This window comes from Triturus cristatus, chromosome 11, assembly GCF_964204655.1.
Source record: "Triturus cristatus chromosome 11, aTriCri1.1, whole genome shotgun sequence".
In the NCBI taxonomy this organism is placed as follows: Eukaryota; Metazoa; Chordata; class Amphibia; order Caudata; family Salamandridae; genus Triturus; species Triturus cristatus.
The window spans coordinates 354,769,375-354,791,608 of NC_140594.1; the positions used below are offsets into that span (position 1 = coordinate 354,769,375).

At 46.8% G+C, this 22,234-nt stretch overlaps 1 protein-coding gene across 3 annotated transcripts in view; it reads left to right on the plus strand.

The window, feature by feature from the left end:
• LOC146784167 (uncharacterized) overlaps nt 1–22,234 on the plus strand; it is a 901,426-nt gene that overhangs the window by 17,271 nt on the left and 861,921 nt on the right. The window lies entirely within an intron of this gene.

Here is a 22,234-nt window from a genome sequence, read left to right on the forward strand (position 1 = left end):
GATGTTCAACAACAGATGCCAATTTTGAGCATTTGGTGTGGTCCTGTTTGGAACTCCGACAGAACTGGACTGCAATTGTGGAGACAGTGAATGGGGACTTGGCTCGCACTATGACGTGTTGCCCGCAAGTGTGTCTACTGGGACTCTTCACGAGGCCCAAATCCAAATGGTTAGGACATAGATTTGCGGTCCTTGTCTTCCTGCTGGCTAAACGGAGAATAGCCCTTAGATGGAGGGCAACAAAGAGCCCCCTAATAGCTGATTGGGAAAACAATGTTTCCTGATGGGCCAGAGCAGAGGAGAAGGCATTGATCTGTGAAGGCTAGGTCACAAAAAGGCGTAAACCTTTGGCAGAACTAGGACTGAAATATTGGGGGCATGTGATGCACATAACTCGAAGGAACTGGAGTAGCAGGCAGACAATTCTGAGCCCGAGGGAGCGCGACAAGCGAACACTACTCCAGAGCAGGCTTAGCTGCCATCTAGTAGCCATGGGACAGGGATGTCTCATTGAGAGGACAGATACTGGTACGCACTAGTGCTGGGTTGCCCCGAGTGACCCCGTCACCTCCCTGGGCTCCTTCCTTCCCTACCTCCCGAAGTCCCTCAGCCCACTGGGTGGGCCCACTCCCACAAACAGGAAAAAGGTGACATATTTTGAAGGCAGAGGACCCCTGATAGACTTAGTTGCATTTAAGTTTTGGTTTGGTTTCCCCTTTCTCTTTTTTGTTTTGCCAATTCCTTGTTTTTTGTATTATTACATATATGCGGACACATAAGGGGCATAACCATGCGAGAATGACAATGTGGGCAACGGACACAACTGCTCCCCACAAGAAACCTTGACACAGCAGGAACATGACATTAAAGGTTGAAAGGAAGAGGGGCTGCGACTGGCCAAGGAAATGTTCTTTAATGTAGATTGAAGCCTGGAGATTGATCATTGCATACTTACTGCCGATGACTATTGTAAGTGATGTTGAAGGTTTCCGACTTGTAGAGAAAGTACCTGCTGTCCCTGTGAAAATAAACAAATTGTACCGAAATAAATCTCCTAAATGCCAATAAAAATGATATTTGAAAAAAAGTACAAGGTTCTTTCTGCACCACAAGGGCCTTCTACCATCCACTCATCTGCCTAATCTTTGCCTCACCTCCTCCTTCATTCCCACATCTCCCAGGGCTGCTGGCTATTGGCAATTGGTCCTGCCTGGTACAACTTTGGTACCATCTAGCTTGTCCTGTGTCACCTTTACTGCTCCATGTGTATCTCTTTTTAATCTTCGAGGGAGAGTGCAACCAACATTCTTCCTCGCCTTACTAGTAATCTATATACATATCAAGGTGCTGGGCTCCTCTTCTCACTAATTTCTCCTTCTTACACTGGGCTACTGTGAGGAACTCAGCTACAGAGAACAGCCACTTGGGAAGTGCCAAAGTGGACCTCATACCAAAGGCCCATAGAGAGATGTCTAGCGTTGAGCCTGGGTGGCTCACCACCTTTGAAGGTATTTCATGGGGCACTTCTAAGAGCTGATCACTTTCATTGTTGTCGTAAAATGGAAGCCATCCAGAATTGTGTCCCAAAACCTAATTTTGAGACAGTCACTTGTAACTAAGCATTTTCTTCTCCCATGAGGTTAGATATTTTTGCGATTTAGTAATCTGAAGTATAGCTATTTTATCATAGCCCGAGCCTGTCAGATATGTCTAACCTGCGGGATAGCTTTGCTGTAAAGTACCTGGGACTATAGGATATGGCTAACCTGGAGAAACATTTTCCACTTGGAAACCCAAGCTTGTGAGATCTTTGTAATCTGATGGAAAGACCTTCTTGCTGAAATGGTAACAAAGAAACTCTGTAACCTGGGTTTCCATATAAGGCTTGAGGGTGTTGGAGCAGTGCAACCTGTGGGATTGCTCTGCTCTCAAGGGCCCTCATCCTGTAAAATCTGTGTAATCTAAGGCATTGGTTAACTCAGATGCCTGAGTATGTAAGATCCCAGTTATCGGATGCTAAATTCTGCTGTTACGTAATATCTCGGTAAAGAGGGATAGCCCTGTAGTCAGACACATATACCTCTAAAACCTGCATACCTTGATGCATAGGTTTACTGCCAGGTGCCTGAGAGATGTTTGTAACCTAAGAGACAGCGTTGCTGTCCAAAGCCAGAGAGACTGTGTAACCTAATGGGTATTTGAGTGATAGCTCAATTGCCTAAAGTTAGTGCCTGTCACATTTGTTTTGACGACAAATGAGTCTATCTGGAAAAGGTTTTAATCTGCCATATGTCGATAAAATGCACACAGCTAATACAAAACATTCAGAAAAAACGAAAGCATACCCCACACTTTGTAGAATGTGATTAAATGAGCCAGAACTTCCAAATATATGCCATTATTACAAAATATGTGAATAACAAATGCTCCTCCACACACCAGAATGAGCAAAGAGAAACCGCCCATGGAGATGTGCAGTTTTGACAAGTATACCGATTGACATGGGGGTGCACCAGTAGGGTGAGAGTTGGCTTTTAAGTATCCACAGAGCTCATCGCCTGTCACCTTCTTCTTAGGTCTGTCTGGCTCAAGACAGCTTTATTGCATGCAAGACCTCATGAGATCAATTCCTAATGAGAGTGCAAGGAGAAGCACAGAGTGGTCTTTAGGTCAGCCTGTTCCTTGGCGTTCATGTCTTTTTCGTGGCTGCTTTGCTTGGGTGTGCTGCCTATCAAGTTCGTGGCATTTTGTGGATGGTAACATCAGCCCATTTGTGTTCCATTACAGTTTGATAAGTGGGCATCAAGTAATTTAATCAGTTGTTGCAGTCAGCAGAACTAGCTCTCAGATTATAGAGATGCTACGTGCCTAGTAAACAGCAGAGCTACTCACCTCTGTGGTTGCATAGATGTTACATTCATGTCCCTCAGACATTACACCCATCCTGGACGTTACACAGATGCTATAGGTGTCCTTCTCAAAGAGCAGCAAATACATCCCACAGTTCACAAAGATGCTGTGTATGTGCGTACAAAAAAGTGCGACGATGTACAGTGATACAGGCAAAACAGTTTTATTGATTCTGACTTCCCATACACTAATCTAATCAATGTTAGCCCGTTTGCTGTAATTTGACACCACCTTGTGTGGGCATCACCTCCCCTCAAGGAGATGATGGACCCGGGTGTGCACCTCAAACTGCAGATCTGTCACTCAGCTTAAACAACTATTATAGTTGGTCACTTCGGGCAGCAGCTCTTTCACCCATGGTATGCATATTTTTGGCTCTATGCTGCAAAGACATCTTCACTTATAAAACATATTAACAAATTAAACAAAACAGACGGGTAATAAAGTACAGATTATTTGATCAGATTCATTTGGAATAGAAATTGGGTCTATCAGCCTGACACAGTAGGACTAAACACACAATAATCAAAGGACCTTTGCAGAGCAGAGCACGCGCAGGATAATGCCAGAACTAATGACAGAGCCGAAGGGTAAATAGCTAATAGACCGTAGGCCGGTTCAATGACCGCAGAGAGGAACCGTTCTGTCAACACGACAATAGAATATTCAATCCATGCACCGAAGCAAAATGCTTGGTGACTGATATTAATCCCAGCATTACTTCTCTCGCTGCGAACAGCATCTGGCTCCTTGCCAGGGCGCGCGCTCGTGTCTGTGTGTGAGTGTGTGTGTTTGTGTGTGTGCGTAAGTGTGCAAGAGGGAGTGTGATAGACAGAGGAGTTCTGGAGTATAGAAAAGCGGATGAGAGGTTTCTTTCATGCGAGACAGACAGTGAAATGGCTTTTGCCTGTGTGCGGAGTGAGAGGCAGAGAAAGAGGGTGACCAAGAGTGATAGTGCAGGGGGTGTGGAAGGCCAGTGGTAAAAGATCGAGGAAACGGGAGAGGAAAAAAACTTGTAGAGCAGGGTGGGGGAAGGACTTTGTAAGACAGGTGCAGATAGAGACAAAGATAAGCAGTCAGTTTGACGTAGACAGCGATAGATTATTATAGAGATAGGAGTATTGGGAAAGGGTACCTCATTAAATCAATCATCTTCAAGACGAGCTCGGGGGTGATGGCATGCCTTCCCAGCCCTTCATCTTGTCTTCTGTGCTTAGTGACAGTGTTTGATCAAGGATTACAAGGAAGTCTGTGTTGTGAAAGGCGCCTGCATCCATGTTTAAAGAGCCATGATGTATGACAAGGGCAAGTTGGTAATATCAATGCTACCTGAAAAAATAAATGAGATATTGTCATACGACTAACTCTGCACCTATTCAGCCAATACCTATCCATCCATCAATCCATCCATCCATCCATCCATCCATCCATCCATCCATCCATCCATCCATCCATCCATCCATCCATCCATCCATCATCCACCAGTACCTTTCCACCTACTAGATCCAGCCATCCTGTATTCACCAATACACTGTACTCATAAATAGCCATCACCAAAGCCACATCCAAACCATCTACTCGCTTATATACATCTATACACCTTCCATCGATCCAGTTCTTCAACACATTCTTTATCTATACATTCATTCACCCACTTATATGAATGTCTATATTTATCCCATAACCAGCTAACATCTCTCCATCCATCTTATACATCCACTGATTAATATCCATCCATCCATCCATCCACTTATCCATCTGCCCATCCATCTAATCTAGTATCGACCAACACCTATCTATACATTCAGCCGTCACATAACAATCCATCCAATAGCTGGCCTTCCAGGTGTGAGCATGATCTCCCCTCCACTTATGAACCTCTCTTATCAACCCCTGGTGGCTGACATTACTATCAGCTACATTGGAGCCCACTTTATGCTCTGTCTTCTATTGCTAGAAACTCTGCTTTCCATAACCATTAGCACGCCTCACTATGGCCAAGGGCTCCCCCTTTCACAGTTTCAGACCACCTGCCCACTCCACTGATATCCCTCCTCTATCATGATCTATAGCTCCCCCATTTGCTATCATAATTTCTCCTCTCCATCTTCTCTCCCTTCCAGCAAAAGCGTCTTTTGAATGGGGCCTGGTCAATGTGTCAAATACTCATAAAGGAATTAAATTCACAGATGGGCCAGTCACACTTCAGTTCTCTGGAGGCGGAGGTACAGAACAATAACTAGGAAAAGAAAATGTTCCTCTATCCATCTAGCAATTGTGTGTCTTTTGCTTTCTCGCCCTAAGTGCGCTGGGTATGCCCAGACGTGGGTCACGGGCTCACTGTGCCACTGTATTCAAGCTATCCTGGCTGATGACGGGTGAAACCCTGAAACCGGTCCTAGGATGCTTGTTTCTGGTCCAGGGAGGTCCGGGCTTAGCAGTTCGGATTGAACTATTCCCATGAGGCCCAGGGTCAAGACTGATTTGCATATGGCCAGGTCTAAACTGAGGTAGCATGGTGATTTAACCCAGATCTCTTAAATGGGGTTGAATGTTTTGATTTGTTCTGCATTCCGTCCGTCAATTGTGTGTCTTTTTCTTTTTCACTCTAAGTGCGTTGGGTATGCCCAGACGTGGGTCCCGGGCTCACCGTGCCACTGGTTTCAAGCTATCCTGGCTGATGAGGGGTGAAACCCCGAAACCAGTCCTTGGATGCTTGTTTCCAGTCCAGGGAAGACCAGGCTTGGCAGTTCGGGCTGGACTATTCCCATGAGGCACAGGGTCAAGACTGATTTGCATATGTCAAGGTCTAAACTGGGGTGGCATAGTGAGCAAAAGAATTATGTAGTTAACCCGAATCTCTTGACAGGGGGTGAATGTTTTGATTTGTTCTGAATTCCGACCATCAATTGTGTGTCTTTTGCTTTCTCGCCCTAAGGGCATTGGGTATGCCCAGACGTGGGTATCGGGCTCACTGTGCCCCTGGATTCAAGCTATCCTGGCTGATGAGGGGTGAAACCCCGAAACCGGACCTAGGATGCTTTGTTTCTGGTCCAGGGAGGACCTGGTTTGGCAGTTCAGCCTGGACTGTCCCCATAAGGCACAGGGTCAAGACTAATTTGCATATGGCCAGATCTAAACTGGGGTGGCATGGTGAGCAAAAGAATGATGGATTTTAATCTCTTGACTGAGGGTGAATGTTTTGATTTGTTCTGTATTCCGTCCATTAATTGTGTCTCTTTTACCTCCTCTATTACAAGAGTTGTGTATGTGTTACATGAGTTTGTATGTGCACATTGGCATGTGTGTGCGCGTGTGTGTGGTACTAGCAGTTTACCACGTAGACTCACTCCACACAGGCACACAGTTGTAAACTTTTCTGAAGGGGGTTTAGCACTTGTTTGGATACTGGGAGAGAGAGGGTGATGTCAAACCATTTGTTTCATATTTTGCATGCTTAGCTGGACAACCCTGTGCCTCGTGCACAGGGTTCGCTTGTTGGGCACACCAGTCTACCCCCTTCTTCACAGTGATAGCATAGGGGGCCTGGAAGACTTCCATTGAGGTGCAATGTTCTGTTTGGCCACCAACAAGGCTATCCCCAGTAGTGCAGGGTCTACCCAGCTCCCCTACACCCCCTTCAACAACCCCAGAAATATCACTATTAGGAGAGCTCAAGCTCTAGACTCAGGACCATGGAGAGCTCAGTGACCACTCTTCTGCAGTACCACTGTATGTAAACACACAACCATGTCATATGGAAAAAATCAGCGAGTGCATGGGAGCAGCGAAAACATGAGGGACAGGAAGTAATTTTGCTTGGTACAGCCTATCAGGGAAAAGGTACTCACAGTGTAGCTAGTAGGTCTGTACCAAGCGCAGCCATGATGATATGGCCAGCACCCTAGAGGCCATCAAGGCGTCTCTCCAATCTACATCCGCTAACGGGCCAAGCCAACCCTCCCAGCATGTTTTAGTGTCGTTAAAGTGTCTGGGGTGTTAATGATGAGTGTACGATGTATTTTGGATACTCCCCGTTTAGTCAGTGCTCCCATCATAATCTTTGCTTCAGTGGACAAAATTCTGGGATCGATGTTCCTGGGGGAACATGCACCCATATCACATATCTTAATTGTAGGTATTTGCAGAATTGTGTTCCAGACAGGAAGTAAGTTTGTTGAAGTTCTTGAAAGGAGGACATGTTGGAACCTCTGCATATATTCCCCAGAAGTGTAATACTAAAGGCGTCCCAGCAGGTAAACCCTTCTAGGGATGCTGTCTCCCTCAGCCACGTGCCGTGCCATAAGGGAGTTTGTTGCGCAAGTTTGAACCACTATCCTGTGTGCCGGTGGGCTGCTCTCCACCCTCAAAACACCTGCCGGGTTACCTCATGGAGTGTACAAGGGACTGTGTCTCTGTATAACATTGTGAGGATTTGGGAGAAGTCCAGCCTGTTCAGTTCTAGTTTGCAGGCTGGATCAGACCAACCGCTACTCATTAACAACGAGTAAGTACGATGCCGTGTAATATAAGTATAAGTTGGATGCACCCAATCCACCATCATTAGGGGCATGCTGGCAGCTCCAGAACGCCAGTCATGGCGTTGAGTTGTGCCATAGAAATGCGATCAACACCAAATCCATCTCACAAAACCAGTGGCTAGGAATCAGGCAGGGGAAGTTTGGTAGGAGAAAAGGAAGCGTGTCAGTATCATCATTATGTACATAGTTAACCTCTCCATTACATTCAATGGGAGCATTTGCCATCTCTTAAGGACTTCCTTAATATTGCAAACAGGCTGGGTAATATTGAGGCATTTAGGGCCGCCCTTTTGCCAAGTACCGAAAGCTGAGGCAGCGGATAGGGATGCTCGCCTGGCAGTTTACACAGGGTGGAGAGGGCGCCAGTGGGACTAACAATGATTTGGCCTGATTGACATTTAGTCCTGACCCCTCTGCAGAGAGCTGTAAGATCGAAAGATGTTGGGGGCCACTGACGATAGGGTCTGGTAGATATAAAAGAACATCGACTGCTTGTAGGGCAATACTGTCCTCATGTCCTTGGGCCCATTCCCACCTTTGAACCTGTGCATCACATTGTATGGTTCTCGCTAAATGTTCAATTGCCAGTGTGAAAAGGAGGGGGGATAGGGGAGATCCCTGATGGTTTCCTTGCCGTATGGGGAATTAATCAGATAACATACCATTGACCTGGACTCTGGCTATTGGATTAGAGTAAAGAACCCAAACCAGGTTTCGGAACTGGGGACCAAAGCCGGCTCTCTCAAGTACCTTGGTCAAATACCCCCAGCCTATGGTATCAAACGCTTTTTTGAAATCTACTAAAATCAGTTCTAAGGGATGCGGTAAGAGGTGGCGGTGTGTGAGTGCCATGTGGAGATGCCGTAAACAATGCCTCATGCTCCTCACGGTCATAAAGCCACACTGAACAGGGTAACTTGCCTGAGGCTCGCAGCTAAGATTTTCACGTCCCCATTGATAAGGGAAATGTGACGGTAGTGTGCGCAAGAAACCGAAGGAGGTAGTGATTTGGGTATAATTACGATCAAAGTCCAATCCAGCTCCTTGGGAAAGGACCCAAACTCCATTGTCTCTTTATATAGGTCTAGGAGGTGGAGGGCAATGATGTCTCCATATTTGGCATGAAAGTCTAGAGTACCCATTGGGGCCAGGTGTTTTGCCCACTGCCTTTGACGAAATGTTCTCACCTGTCTCCTCTAAGGTAATAGGATCATCTAGTACACGGCTTTCAGCATCTGAAAGACTGGGCAGCGGCACCTCATCCAAGAGAGGTGCCCCTATTTCGCCTGCTGGGCAAGGAGAAGCCACATAAAGTGAGAATTAGTAATCCACAAATGCTTGAGAAGTCAGGGGAGGCATGGTGAGTGCGGCCTGCATCTTTAATGATTTCCAGGATAACCCCACTTGCCTAGGGCCGGGATGCCAGCCAGTATAATAATTTCCTATTTTTGTCCCCCCATCTGTAGACCTGTGATGTGGAAGACCACCAAATTTGCTTTGCTGCTTCTAATGATAGGAGTCTAATCTCCTCCTGAACCAACGCCAGTTGCCTATTGGTGCAGTTGATGGAACATTGGCAAACTACCTTTCTAGTTGAAGCGCTTCGGTCTCCAATTGTGTGATACACAGGTATCACTTTTACTCTGTTTGTCTGAGGACGTTCCTGGCATGACCTTGAATGGTAGCCTTTCATGCCACCCAGAGGATACCTGCGGATCACACTGATCCAGTATTAACCTGAAAATAGTGTCTGATGTCCTTTTACACTGCTTGATCATATGTCTTGTCCTGGAGATACCCGGCATTAGGCCACCATATTTGTCGGGGATGTACATCAGGGTCACCGATTTAAAGCAGTGTTGGAGCGTGGTCGGAAATTCCACAGTGAAGTATCTGAATGTGAGAAACTAGAAGAGCATCTTGAGCTGGCATGCAAATCATGTCATTGCACCCATGTGTATGGTGTGAGGCTAAAGTATGTGTCATAATTACTGAATTTTGATTTCTGGACACCTGTCTTTAAAAATTGGGCCAAACGTTTCTACTTTCTTACGCCATCACCTCTACTTACGAGGTTGGATGAGCATGTGTACCTGTGGCTACTAGCCAGGGACAGATGTGGTACAGAACCTGACTCTTGCAGTTGAGTGACACACTACCAAGTAAAACCATATAAACTGTTAACGTCACCACACTAGCTCTGTTGCAGGACACTTGATACTGGTGTAAAGCTGTTAATATTTTTTCACGCTGATATGTCTAGTTATGGGACAACTATGCTGCATCCCACTACATTGATTTAACTACATGGCATGTTGTTTATGTTTTACCACAGGTCCTACCGGTGAATCTTCTGAACTGCCGGATCACGGGTCGAGTATCATTCATATACACACCACCGCTTTTATTACTTTATTATTTTCACTCACACGTGGCAGTAGCTGTATCAAGAGATTCTGATGAAAGCCATGACACTTGTGTAGGTCCAAAGGCTGAAACATGTTGATCACTTTCTAGAGCAACTGCCTCCAATGTCAGCAGTAACACTATCCGCTATTTGTTTTTAATCCTAGCACCCGGTAGCAACAATGAACTGTGGCTGGCTAACCTCGTAGCTAGTTTTAACCACTGTTCAGTTAGCACTGCACTTCTCCTATCACACGCTTCGCTCACATTGGGTTTTATGAATACCCCTCTTACCTGAAAACATCCCTGAGCTCCTCCCTTGCAGTGAGGGGGTTGTAGCCCGCATCACAACCAGGTTCGCGATGCGAGGAGGATTCCCGATGATGAAGTATGACAACCAAACTGGGGCTCCACAACAAAACAAAAAGGAAAAACCTTTTTGATCAGGCATGGTATGGTGGACCCCTCCAGGTAATAGGATCAATACATCATGACACTCACAGCTATGTGAGCGTAATTTGTAACGTTCAGCAACAGTTTACAGATAGATCTGTAAGTCGGCACCTCAGAACCAGACATTGAGTTTGGCTCAAGCGTTCTTCCGGCTGGGGCCGTTGTTTCTGGGTCTTCCCGTCGTTGACAGAGTACTGCCTTCTGCTTGAGTGCTGGGTTGCAGGAGACTCTGGGGAGAGTGACCTGGTCCCAGCAGTACACCTTCGTGGGCGAGAGCAGGTCTTTTTCTGATGTCAGAATCTTGCTGCTCATTGGCCGATGAATGGCAGGAGATGAGGGCGATGATCAATGTGGGTGGCTCAGCTGTTCTTCATCCACAAGCCAGTCCCAGGCAGTTTCAGGAGTTTTGAAAAAATGGGATCTACCTTCATGGATAACTTTAAGTCAGGCAGGGAATAGAAGCAGGTAGGAGATCTAGAGATCTCTGAGCTTCTGCTTGCCGGGTTCCTATGATCTGCGTTTTTCCTGGTCTTCTCGGGTGTAGTCTGGGAAGATCAATATTTTAGAGTTGTGATAGTGGAGGTCCTTGTGGGCCCTTGCTTCCCTCAGGATACAATCATTGCCTTTAAGTTGAGGAATCTCGCTATCAAGGGTCGTCGTTGTGCACCTGGAAGAGGTTTTAGGGGGCAAGCAACCTGTGTGTCTGATCCACGACAAACCAGGGAGAGAGTTTCTTTTGGCATCTAGGATTGAAGCCAGTCCTCCAGGATTATAGCTGGTTCGGAGCTCTCAACGTCTCCGGGGAACCCCACAAAATGAAAATTGTTGCTTCTAGACCGGATGCCCTCATCTTCTGTGCAATGAATGGAGCTCCCCTGTGTGGGTAAGTAGGTGGGCCACTTTTGTGTTATGGTCAGCGACTTAATTTTCCACAGAGGATAGATGTCTCTCTGCTTTTGTAATACGCCTGATGGCATTACGTAGATCTTGGCAAAGGAGCGCCACATCCACCCGGACCTCCCCAATCTTGGTTTCGACGACTGCCTGCGAAGTATGAAGGGCCTGGAGAATCCTATCTAGGCCACTGTTGGACTTGGCCCTTTTTGGCTTAAGTTCTCTACATTTTTTTGCCTTCCCACTAGACCGTTTTTCTGACATGGTGTTGCCAACTTAAATTCTTTGGGCACTTTGCCACTGCTGATCAGTGTCAAAGTGCAAGTGCTCCCTGTGTAAAGTGTAATGGTAATTGGTTGTCCATGATTGGTATGTTTGCCTTACTAGTAAAGTCCCTAGTAAAGTGCACTATGTGTGCCAGGGCTGGTAATGCAAATGGTACTAGTTGACCTGCAGCATTAACTGTGCCACCCACAAAAGAAGCCCGGAAGAGAGAACTCAGGACTGCCACTGCAGTGCCTGCATGCAGTTTGTTAAACTGCCATGTTGTCCTGACAAGTGCACCCGCTTGCCAGGCCTTACTTTTCCCTTTTTATGCACATCAGACACCCCTATGGTAAGTCCAAGGTTCCCCCCATGGCAGGGTGCAGTGTATGTGAAAGGTAGGACAGGTACTGAGGTGTGTACCATGTCCTGACAGTGAAATACTCTCCATTTCGTTTTACACTTTTGAAAGGCCATCTTGCCCATAGGACAGAATGGGGAAGCTGTGTAATAGGTTTCCAGCCTATCTTCCCATAGGCTTAAGATGGAGAGGTGAAGTTCAGTGTGCCTGATCTCAAAATATAATAACAAATCTTTTTGTGAAGGTGGTTTTTGCATTGCGTGTTTAGAAACCACTCTTTTTGAAGTGGCTGGGTTTTTGTGTTCTAACATTTCTGCGTGTCTCTGCCTGGTTGTGGATTGACTGTCTGGATTTGAATGTGATAGGCTCTGGGGAATGTCTTGACCCAGGGGAGGAGGTGAGAGAGCAACAGGCTGACCTACATCTGGAGTGTAGTAGGGAGGAGTAGCCCCTGGACGTGAAGAGGCCTGGGCTGCTGCATAAAACAATGGCTCCATTTCCTGCTGAGTGATTAAGGATCCAGACCCCCACTATCAAAGGAAGAAGATGTCACTGGCAGGGAGACACCCAGAACTGGTTTGGACAGGGGCCAGTGCCCCCCTGAACACAAAGACTTCAAAGACATTGAGGGGTATAACTATGATAGTCGAAACCCCTGAACGTTGGAATGGAATGGCATGGAACTGATCAAGACTGTAAAGGATTGAAACTACTTTGTGGGCAGGAGGAACCTCTGCCAAGGAAGAAACAGCTGAAAAGACTGAAGGAAAGGAGTGAGCCTTGCTGTGTGTTCTGGGACTGGCCTGCAGTTTGCTGATTTAACCAAGAAGAGGCTGAAGGGACTTTGCTGAGTGCTGTGTCCCCCTGCTTGAAAGGACTTTGCTGTGTGCTGTGTCCTGAAGTAACTTATCCCCAAGGGCCAGAGGAGAGCTGGCTCCCTGTTGTGGAAACTCAGGAATACAAAAGTTTCCAGGTGAGTCTCAGTGACGCTGTGTTCGTGTGCTTTTTGCAGCCTGAGACCTTCGTAAGATTTGCCCTGTGATCGGGGGGGGGGGGCGCCAGGAGTCCAAGTGAGTCTCAGCGACTCTGTGTGAGTGTGCTTCGTGCAGCCTGAGACCCTCTAAGAATTGCCCCGTGACCGTGTGCACCCGGAATCCAAGTGAATCTCAGCGACGCTGTGTGTGTGTGCTTTGTGCAGACTGAGACCTTCATGAGGGTTGTCCTGTGATCGTGTGCACCCGGAATCCAAGTGAGTCTCAGGGACGCTGTGTGCACGTGCTTCATGTAGCCTGAGACCTTCGTGAGCACTGCCCTGTGACCGAGCCTGCCGGAGCTCCAGGTAGCATCAGCACCGCTGTCAGTATGTGCCCTATTGCAGCCTGAGATCTTCGTCATTGCCATCGGCCCTGACTGGCATCTCCAGAGGAGCTGTGCCGCCAGCCCGAGCCTGCCTTTACCAAGGAGGGACCTCGGACCATCCCCTCGGGGGCTGGGGCTCGAGTTCCACTGCCCAAAATCAATGACGTGGCATCGGAGGCCCAAGTCGCGAGGAGAGGAGAGTGAGGTCGCACCCCCCAGGTAACGCTCAGCGAGCGTGCGTGTGTCGCCACCGAGGGCGGGCTCTGAGAAAAATGCTCTTGGCCTTTCTCATTCTTGCAGCGCGAGCCTCCGCTCAAGCTCGTATCGTGGCCCGTACTGCCGAGGAGTGGCAGTACCGGGGCCGTAGTATGGAGCTGCACTTTGTTTTACACCATACCCGTGTTGGGGGGCATTTTGGCAGAAGCTGACCGCGAGTCAGTAAGAGTGGCATAGAGACCATCCAGAGCACCGTGATCGGTGCCGGAGTACATTATTGTTGCATTACGCATTGCATTTTTTTTCCCCTAATGAACTGCCTGATTGCTGCATTACGCATTGCATTATTTTTGCATAAGGAAATGCCTGATTGTTGCATTACGCATTGCATTATTTTTGCATTATGAACTGCCTGATTGTTGCATTACACATTGCATTATTTTTGCATTACGAATTGCCTGATTGTTGCATTACGCATTGCATTATTTCTGCATTACGAACTGCCTGATTGTTGCATTACGCATTGCATTATTTTTGCATAACGAACTGCCTGATTGTTGCATCACCCATTGCATTATTTTTGCATTACGAACTGCCTGATTGTTGCAATACGCATTGCATTACGAACTGCCTGATTGTTGCATTACGCATTGCATTATTTCTGCATTATGAACTGCCTGATTGTTGCATTACGAACTGCATTATTTTGACATTACAAAGACAAATTTTTTTCCCCACAGGGAACCACAACGTGGTCGTTACAACGACCGCGTTGTGTTTCTGTATACCATTACTCCGCAAGTCGGAAAAACGACTTGCGGGGGGGAGTGTTGGATTTAAAATCCAATACCTTCCCTATTGTCCGCACAGACTGGAGTTGGAATAGTAAATGATACTATTCCAACATCCAGCGCCCCCCCTCCCCAAGTCAATGTTCCGACTTGCGGAGTATTGGTATGCGGAATCACAGGCGGTCCTTGTAACGACCGCGTTGTGATTCCCTGCGGGGAAAAAGACTGCACGATAAGAACGTACATTCTTACAAAGTGCCTGATTCTTGCATTACGAACTGCATAGCATTGCATTAGGACTGCATTGGATCATAGAGAATTGCTCATTAATATTGCAAGAACCTACAAGGGCTTGCTGGCCTAATGGCAAGGTGAAATATTACAAAAACGCATATGTTGGATTCTTATCGTGTGGTCTCATCGTATATCTTTTTTTATTAAACATATAATTGCTTTTATGTAACTCGTGTGGAGTCCATTTGTGGTGTTATCATTGGGTTACTGAGAGCGTGGTTTCAAATACTTTACACATTTGCCTTGAAGATAAGCCTGGCTGCTCGTGCCAAGCTATAGAGGGGGTGAGCAGGGGCTATCTGAGAAGGTGTCCTTCCTTTCCCTGATTTAGTAGCAAGGGTCCCTATTTGGCCTAAGGTACCTACCTCAGCCAACTAGAGACCCCCAGTTCCAACAGCCACCTTCCTTTGTAGCGCTTTTATCTGTCAGCTCTCCTCCAGCTTGGGTTGCTGGTGTTATGTACTGATCAATACATGGTTGGGAGGAAGGTGGATTTGTGGGTTTGTCTTTCCCCCTTTTTCTTAATGAGTGGGGCTATGATCCAGTCCAGAGCTTCTCCCGCCTGCTGGGGTTTCACAGCAGCACGTGCGGCTAAGCAATTACCCCTCCATCCATGCCAGGATGAAATGTGGAGCAGCAGCGAAGGAGGAGCCAGTTCCTCAGGTGCAGGAGAAGCATACATATAATGAATTACCGCACAGCAGGTTTGTGAGTGAGCCAAAAAATGAAACCCCTTGGCCAGCTATTTGATGAAGGCTTAGTCTTGGGATGTAGTGTTGTAGTGGCAGTGCAGCTGGGCCCGACTTCAAATGCCCTCAGAGAAGAGAAAAGAAAGAGGGCCTCAGTGCTCAAGGAGAGTTCAGGTCCTGGGGAAACAGACCTTTCACACCTTCGGGTCAGATCGCCTAGGCAAGAGTATTGGTAACTGGATTTCGGAGAAAGAAGCATATCCACCTTCCTGCTCCTGGGACCGGCTTCGTCTCAACCTGGCAGGTGAGAGGCACAGCAGGAGAGACCCATTCCGGGCCTCAACAGATCTGGGGTCGCAGGTCCCTAGGTATTGGCCCTTTAAGTTTGCAGGTGGGGAGAGGAGCAATGTCTATGCTGGTGCAGCTTTGGGAAATTGCAGAAGTTTCTTCACAGGGCCGGACCCAACACTCAATTGTCCGGTTGAGCCGATGCAGCTCTGCGTCCACAGCAGAAGTCACGCAAGTCTTTAAGCAGTGGGTTCAGCACCCCTGGAACTGCTATTTACAGCAGGTGGTGGGAGGAGGACTCGGTGTAGGTCGCCTGTCCTGCTGCTGGAGATCACAGCTCGTGAAGCACTTCCACGGGCGGTGCAGACCTCAACGGTGCACTGGGCCCTAGTGCTCGTTCAGCAGGGCTGCAACAGTCACCTGAGGATGCTCTGTGGCTCGGCCACGGTGTTGTCCACTTTTTCGACAGGTCAGCTCCCAATCTCTTGTTGCAGCCACCTCTCTCTTGGCTCGCCCCACCCGCTCCAAGTAGTGGCTGGAGCATTTAGGGCCCGGCCAGACCATCCACCGATCCATAGTTCAAGGATTTTGGCACTGTACATGCCAACAAAGGGTTCCAGCCGACTGGTGCCGATATTGGAAGCTGTTGCAGATCTTTGTTCACCCGGGTGATGTCAAGGTCTGCTGCTGATGAAGGCGGATGATGGAGGGGTTTGGAGCACTCTTAGAGTCTGACCGTCATCTTGACGCCTCAAGCCACGCCCCCGGTCCATCCATATTAATTCGACTGGCTGTAAGTGCACACAGGTCTACCTCATTTGAGAGTCTGGAGTTTCACAGAAAGGACTAGACTGTGCAAAACTCTCTCCCAGCATCCCAGGCACCACGAGTAGTTTGTTCTCCATTCGGGGCGGGACAAATCATTGGGGAAACCAGAATTTAAAGGCAGGTCTCTTTATGCTGAATTATGCAATTTAGGGGCATATTACACTTTTAGTGACGTTGTGTTGGCGATAGGGGATTTGCCATATTTACAAGGCAGCGTTAAGCTACTTAATGTGGCTTAACGCTGCCTTGTAAATAAGGCACCCTTTCACACTGCACGTAGCGTGAAAGGGGAGGGCAATGGGTGTTGCGGTGGGTGTTCCATTGCAACACCCATTGATTTTGATGCTGCCCCCTATTTACAAGGGTGGCGTAAATAGGAGGCAGTGCCAACATTAAGACCAGGGAACACCTAGTCTTAAACAGGCAAAACGAGGAGACATACTTTATTTCCCCTCGTTTTTGCTGTTTCCATGTGTGCTGCATTGTGCAGCACACATAGAAACAGCAAATTACCATTGATTGTTTAGGTGCAGAAGTGTGCTGTATGAAGTAGCATACATAGAAGTTTCAAAACGCCAAGAATGATTGTTTATGTGCAGGAAGACAGACCTTCCTGCATAAAAATAATAACTTCCCCCAACACAGACACTCTTGCACTATGGTGCAAGGTTGCCTGCGTTGGCGCTAGGCAGCTGAACTCAGTGCCAGCACTGGTGGAAATACAGGGGTGCGCCACATTCTTGTGAATACTGTGCATCCCTGCATTTGCAGAATAGAGAAGCGTGGCGTTAGCAATGATTTCTTATTGCCACGCTTCTCCATTCTGTTGTAAATATGCCCCTTAGAGCTTAATTATGATGGTGGGCGGTCAGGAGACCGCCCAACAAGGAGATGGCAGTCCAACCACCACATTACAATACGACCACCGGTCTGGCAGTCACAAAGTGCTCCTTTACATGGCAGCTAGTGCAGCGGGCTGCGAAAAGGGCAGCAGCACAAGCTGCCTTGTAAAGGAACACTTCCTGCATCTTCATTCACTTTATGCCATGCATGCATGTGGTGCATAGCACACGGTGCGTGGAGGTAAATGAGGCCACTACATGTGCAGCTGGTCCACGACGGAAGGGGCCCTGTTTGGGGGCCCCAAAAACTGTTTCCAACAGCCTTTTCATTGTGGTCTTTCTGACATGAAAAGGCTGTTGGAAAGAGATATCGTAATCCCGACGGCAGTGCCTGCCTCGGCACCGCCTCCATTTGGGATCGCGATTCCAACCGCCGCCTCAACAGGATCCCTGATCCTGTCGAAGGCAATGGTCTTCCCCCCAACTCTTTGGGGTCCGATCGCCTAGATTGTAATCTGGCAGTCAGACTGAAGGGCTGTTGGTTGGTCCGACCGCCACCAATAGCCTGTCAGTGGCGGTCCAACCGACATCGTAATCAGGGTCTTGGTCATTAGCTCACATCTCTTCTGACTCTCCGCACCTTCATTTTCCTGGAGCTGGAGACCAAGCATGGACAAATTGTCTGATATGTGAATGAATACGTTTTAGTCACTAGGGGCCAGATGTAGGTAAAATCGAAATACCGAGTCCTTAATAGCGGATTTTACCGATTCGTAATTAAGAACTCGGTATTTCCGATGTAGATACAAAATCGGTAAAAATGACCGATTCGTTAAAAATCGGTAAAAATGACCGAATCGATAAATTTTCTTTAAAAAAAAATCGCCATTACTGATTCGGTATTACCGATTCCTTAATACCGAATCGGTAATTAGCGCATTCGGTATTTTGAAAAATCGCTAATTGTTGAATCAGCCAGTCCTGTGCTACCTCATTACCCCACAACCAGGAAGAGGCCACACCCATGCAGCTGCACTGATCCTGCAGCTGTTGGAGAGGCAGGGAGCACAGCAAACAAGCTAGGAGCAACTTTTCCAATTTTTTGCTGACATCCAAGACCAGAAATGGACAATCAGGATAAGGATAAGGAGGCTGGACAGCGCAAATAAGGAAACACAAGTTCAGTGAGAGGGAGCTGGAGGTCCTGATTGAGAAGGTTACAAAGGACCATGATAAACTGTTATGAAAAAATTCCCTGCACGTCCCTGAATCACAGAAGAGGCAGATATGGCTGGTCATCCAGGAAAGGATTAATGCCATAGGTGTCACCCAGCGCTCCATTGAAGAACTTAAAAAACGCTGGTATGACCTCAGGAAGCGTGCAAAGGAGAAGCTGGCAGAGAGAATGAAGCAAGCCAAGCAGACAGGTGGAGGGAGATCCACAGCACCTGCACCAACTGCCCTGGATCTTCTGGTGGAGTCCACACCCCAGCCGGAGAGTGTGAGTGGGATTGGGGATGCAGATAGCTCAGCCAGAGCTCAGCCAGAGCATGCTGTGCCCCCCACTCCCTAACCCCAATCCCCAATGAGGCAGTGTGATTCCCACTCCAGTACATGTTTCACTAATAACCAGCAATGCATTATGGGAGATTTAGTCAGAAGTAACACATATCATAATAGTCAGTCCACTGAACCCAAATGCATGTGACACACATCAGCAATTATCAAGCAGAGGACAGTCAGTTTGATTGGCAGTCATGAAATTTATTATTACGCAAATGCTGCCAGACAAGTGAGCAAATGTACATTCTGTCTCCACAGGCGAGCCATCTCGCAGGGCTGTAGAAGGGTACACAGGAAAGGCACCCAGGAGAGAGAAAACACAGGAGTAGGAGGTCTTGTCACCTGCCCAGCACAGCACGCCACCACCACCACCATCACCACCACCACCATCACCACCATCACCACCATCACCAGCATCACCACCGCCATCATCACCACCACCGCCATCATCGCCACCACCACCATCATCGCCACCACCACCATCATCGCCACCACCACCATCACCGCCACCACCACCGGGAGCCAGGAGGCACACAGTGGCTAGCCTCCAGTAGATGGAGGTGTCCGAGGAGGCCAGCATGGGAGGCCAACAATCCACGCTGGCAGCAGATGACAACAGCGCAGGCACACAGTCCCCCACCGAGCGCGCCCACACAGGTGTTAGATGCCGCAGAGCAAGGGCAGCCAGTCCTGTTGCACAGGGCGAGGATCCAAGTGTATTCGCCGGTCTCGAGGGGAATATGCTCAAGGTGCAGCACCTGCAAGGGAAAGCAATCAGATCAGTGCAACGGCAGATGGTCCACATGAATAGACCACATCATCATGGGGCATCTGTTATGCCCCAAACCATGGCACAGTTGCTAATGCCTTTGCAATTAATTTTTTCTTTATCATCCATTTTCTTCCTTTTTCTTCCATATTTCAACCTTTTTAAACAGTTTGAATCCACATGCAGGAAAATGCCATTTTTCTGTGTTTCTCATATTCAAGATGGGCCATCCGAACCTCTTTGTCAAGAATACGTATTGATGCGAAGTTCATCAAAAGCAGTTTATTTGTAACCCAATGCATTTCGGGCCCCCCAGGGGCCCTTCGTCAGGGGTAACTGAAAGTCACAATTAAACAATCATTAATATACAGTGCACTGCTGTGTTTTCTAAAACTCATTTGTCAATCCCACCCCATTTAAAAAAAAAAAAAAAAAAAAAAAAACGTACATAGAATTCAACAATATTATTTACCCCGATTAAATTTAAAAGCGTGCTATAGTTAATCTCGTGTTTATGTTGTGTATGCATATTTAATTCAATTGTAATATCTTGAACATTCCTATATAGTGATCGCGTCGTCTATTGCCCTCAAGCAAAACCTCGTTTTCTTCCCCATCCTAAGTGATAGCCACTCACTACGAGCCTATTACCAACATCCCGATGTTGCATACTCCCTCTCCGTCAAACCTTCATATTTATACCTTTCTAGCCTTCTACCCTTCTCATCACGCAACTGCCGTAAACATGCATCCCACTCTGATAAATCATCGCGTGCTTCCGCCATCATTTTTATCGCACTTGATTCATTATTCTCTCTCCCCCTCACTTTCTTTTATACCCCCGTCACATACCTGCTAAGCAACATCCGTCCTCCTCTCTTAAAAGCAGAAGAAATTCACATCACCATTTAGTCACCTGATCTTTAAACCTTACTTCCGCCCCTTCTACCCAATCACCTCCCGCTTTTTTTCTCTTTTGTTATTTGACGTGAACACCACCTGCTCAGTATAAATCCATACGAGTTGCCTAAAGCACTACAACTCCCATAATGCATATCATCACTAAAGGACATATCCGGGTATTAAATCCACTCATACGCGTTTACAAAATTATCGATGCATCTCTGCACCATTAATAACCCAAAGCACCTTAATAAATTACACAACAGTCCCGTATTAAATGTAAATATTCCAGCATTCTTCTGACACCTATGAAAATAAACTTGCTGAGTGAACTGTGATCTTCCGCCTGGCACGTGGATGGTAACATACTTTCCTAAAGTTCATTTTTGTTAGAGTTTTTGGGTGCTAACCCGATGGAGCGAGTCAATTTGAAGAGTTATATGTGGGCGGGTTGCACACCTTTTCATCAGATTATTCAGACCTTCCAATTTAACGTTGCGTGCTCAATGGTGACGTGCCCAGCCCCAACAGCACGTTGTATACTAAACCACATCATCATGGGGCATCTTTTATGCCCCAAACCATGGCACAGTTGCTAATGCCTTTGCAATTAATTTTTTCTTTATCATCCATTTTCTTCCTTTTTCTTCCATATTTCAACCTTTTTAAACAGTTTGAATCCACATGCAGGAAAATGCCATTTTTCTGTGTTTCTCATATTCAAGATGGGCCATCCGAACCTCTTTGTCAAGAATACGTATTGATGCGAAGTTCATCAAAAGCAGTTTATTTGTAACCCAATGCATTTCGGGCCCCCCAGGGGCCCTTCGTCAGGGGTAACTAAAAGTCACAATTAAACAATCAATAATATTGTTGAATTCTATGTACGTTTTTTTTTTTTTTTTTTAAATGGGGTAGGATTGACAAATGAGTTTTAGAAAACACAGCAGTGCACTGTATATTAATGATTGTTTAATTGTGACTTTCAGTTACCCCTGACGAAGGGCCCCTGGGGGGCCCGAAATGCATTGGGTTACAAATAAACTGCTTTTGATGAACTTCGCATCAATACGTATTCTTGACAAAGAGGTTCGGATGGCCCATCTTGAATATGAGAAACACAGAAAAATGGCATTTTCCTGCATGTGGATTCAACTGTTTAAAAAGGTTGAAATATGGAAGAAAAAGGAAGAAAATGGATGATAAAGAAAAAATTAATTGCAAAGGCATTAGCAACTGTGCCATGGTTTGGGGCATAAAAGATGCCCCATGATGATGTGGTTTAGTATACAACGTGCTGTTGGGGCTGGGCACGTCACCATTGAGCACGCAACGTTAAATTGGAAGGTCTGAAAAATCTGATGAAAAGGTGTGCAACCCGCCCACATATAACTCTTCAAATTGACTCGCTCCATCGGGTTAGCACCCAAAAACACTAACAAAAATGAACTTTAGGAAAGTATGTTACCATCCACGTGCCAGGCGGAAGATCACAGTTCACTCAGCAAGTTTATTTTCATAGGTGTCAGAAGAATGCTGGAATATTTACATTTAATACGGGACTGTTGTGTAATTTATTAAGGTGCTTTGGGTTATTAATGGTGCAGAGATGCATCGATAATTTTGTAAACGCGTATGAGTGGATTTAATACCCGGATATGTCCTTTAGTGATGATATGCATTATGGGAGTTGTAGTGCTTTAGGCAACTCGTATGGATTTATACTGAGCAGGTGGTGTTCACGTCAAATAACAAAAGAGAAAAAAAGCGGGAGGTGATTGGGTAGAAGGGGCGGAAGTAAGGTTTAAAGATCAGGTGACTAAATGGTGATGTGAATTTCTTCTGCTTTTAAGAGAGGAGGAC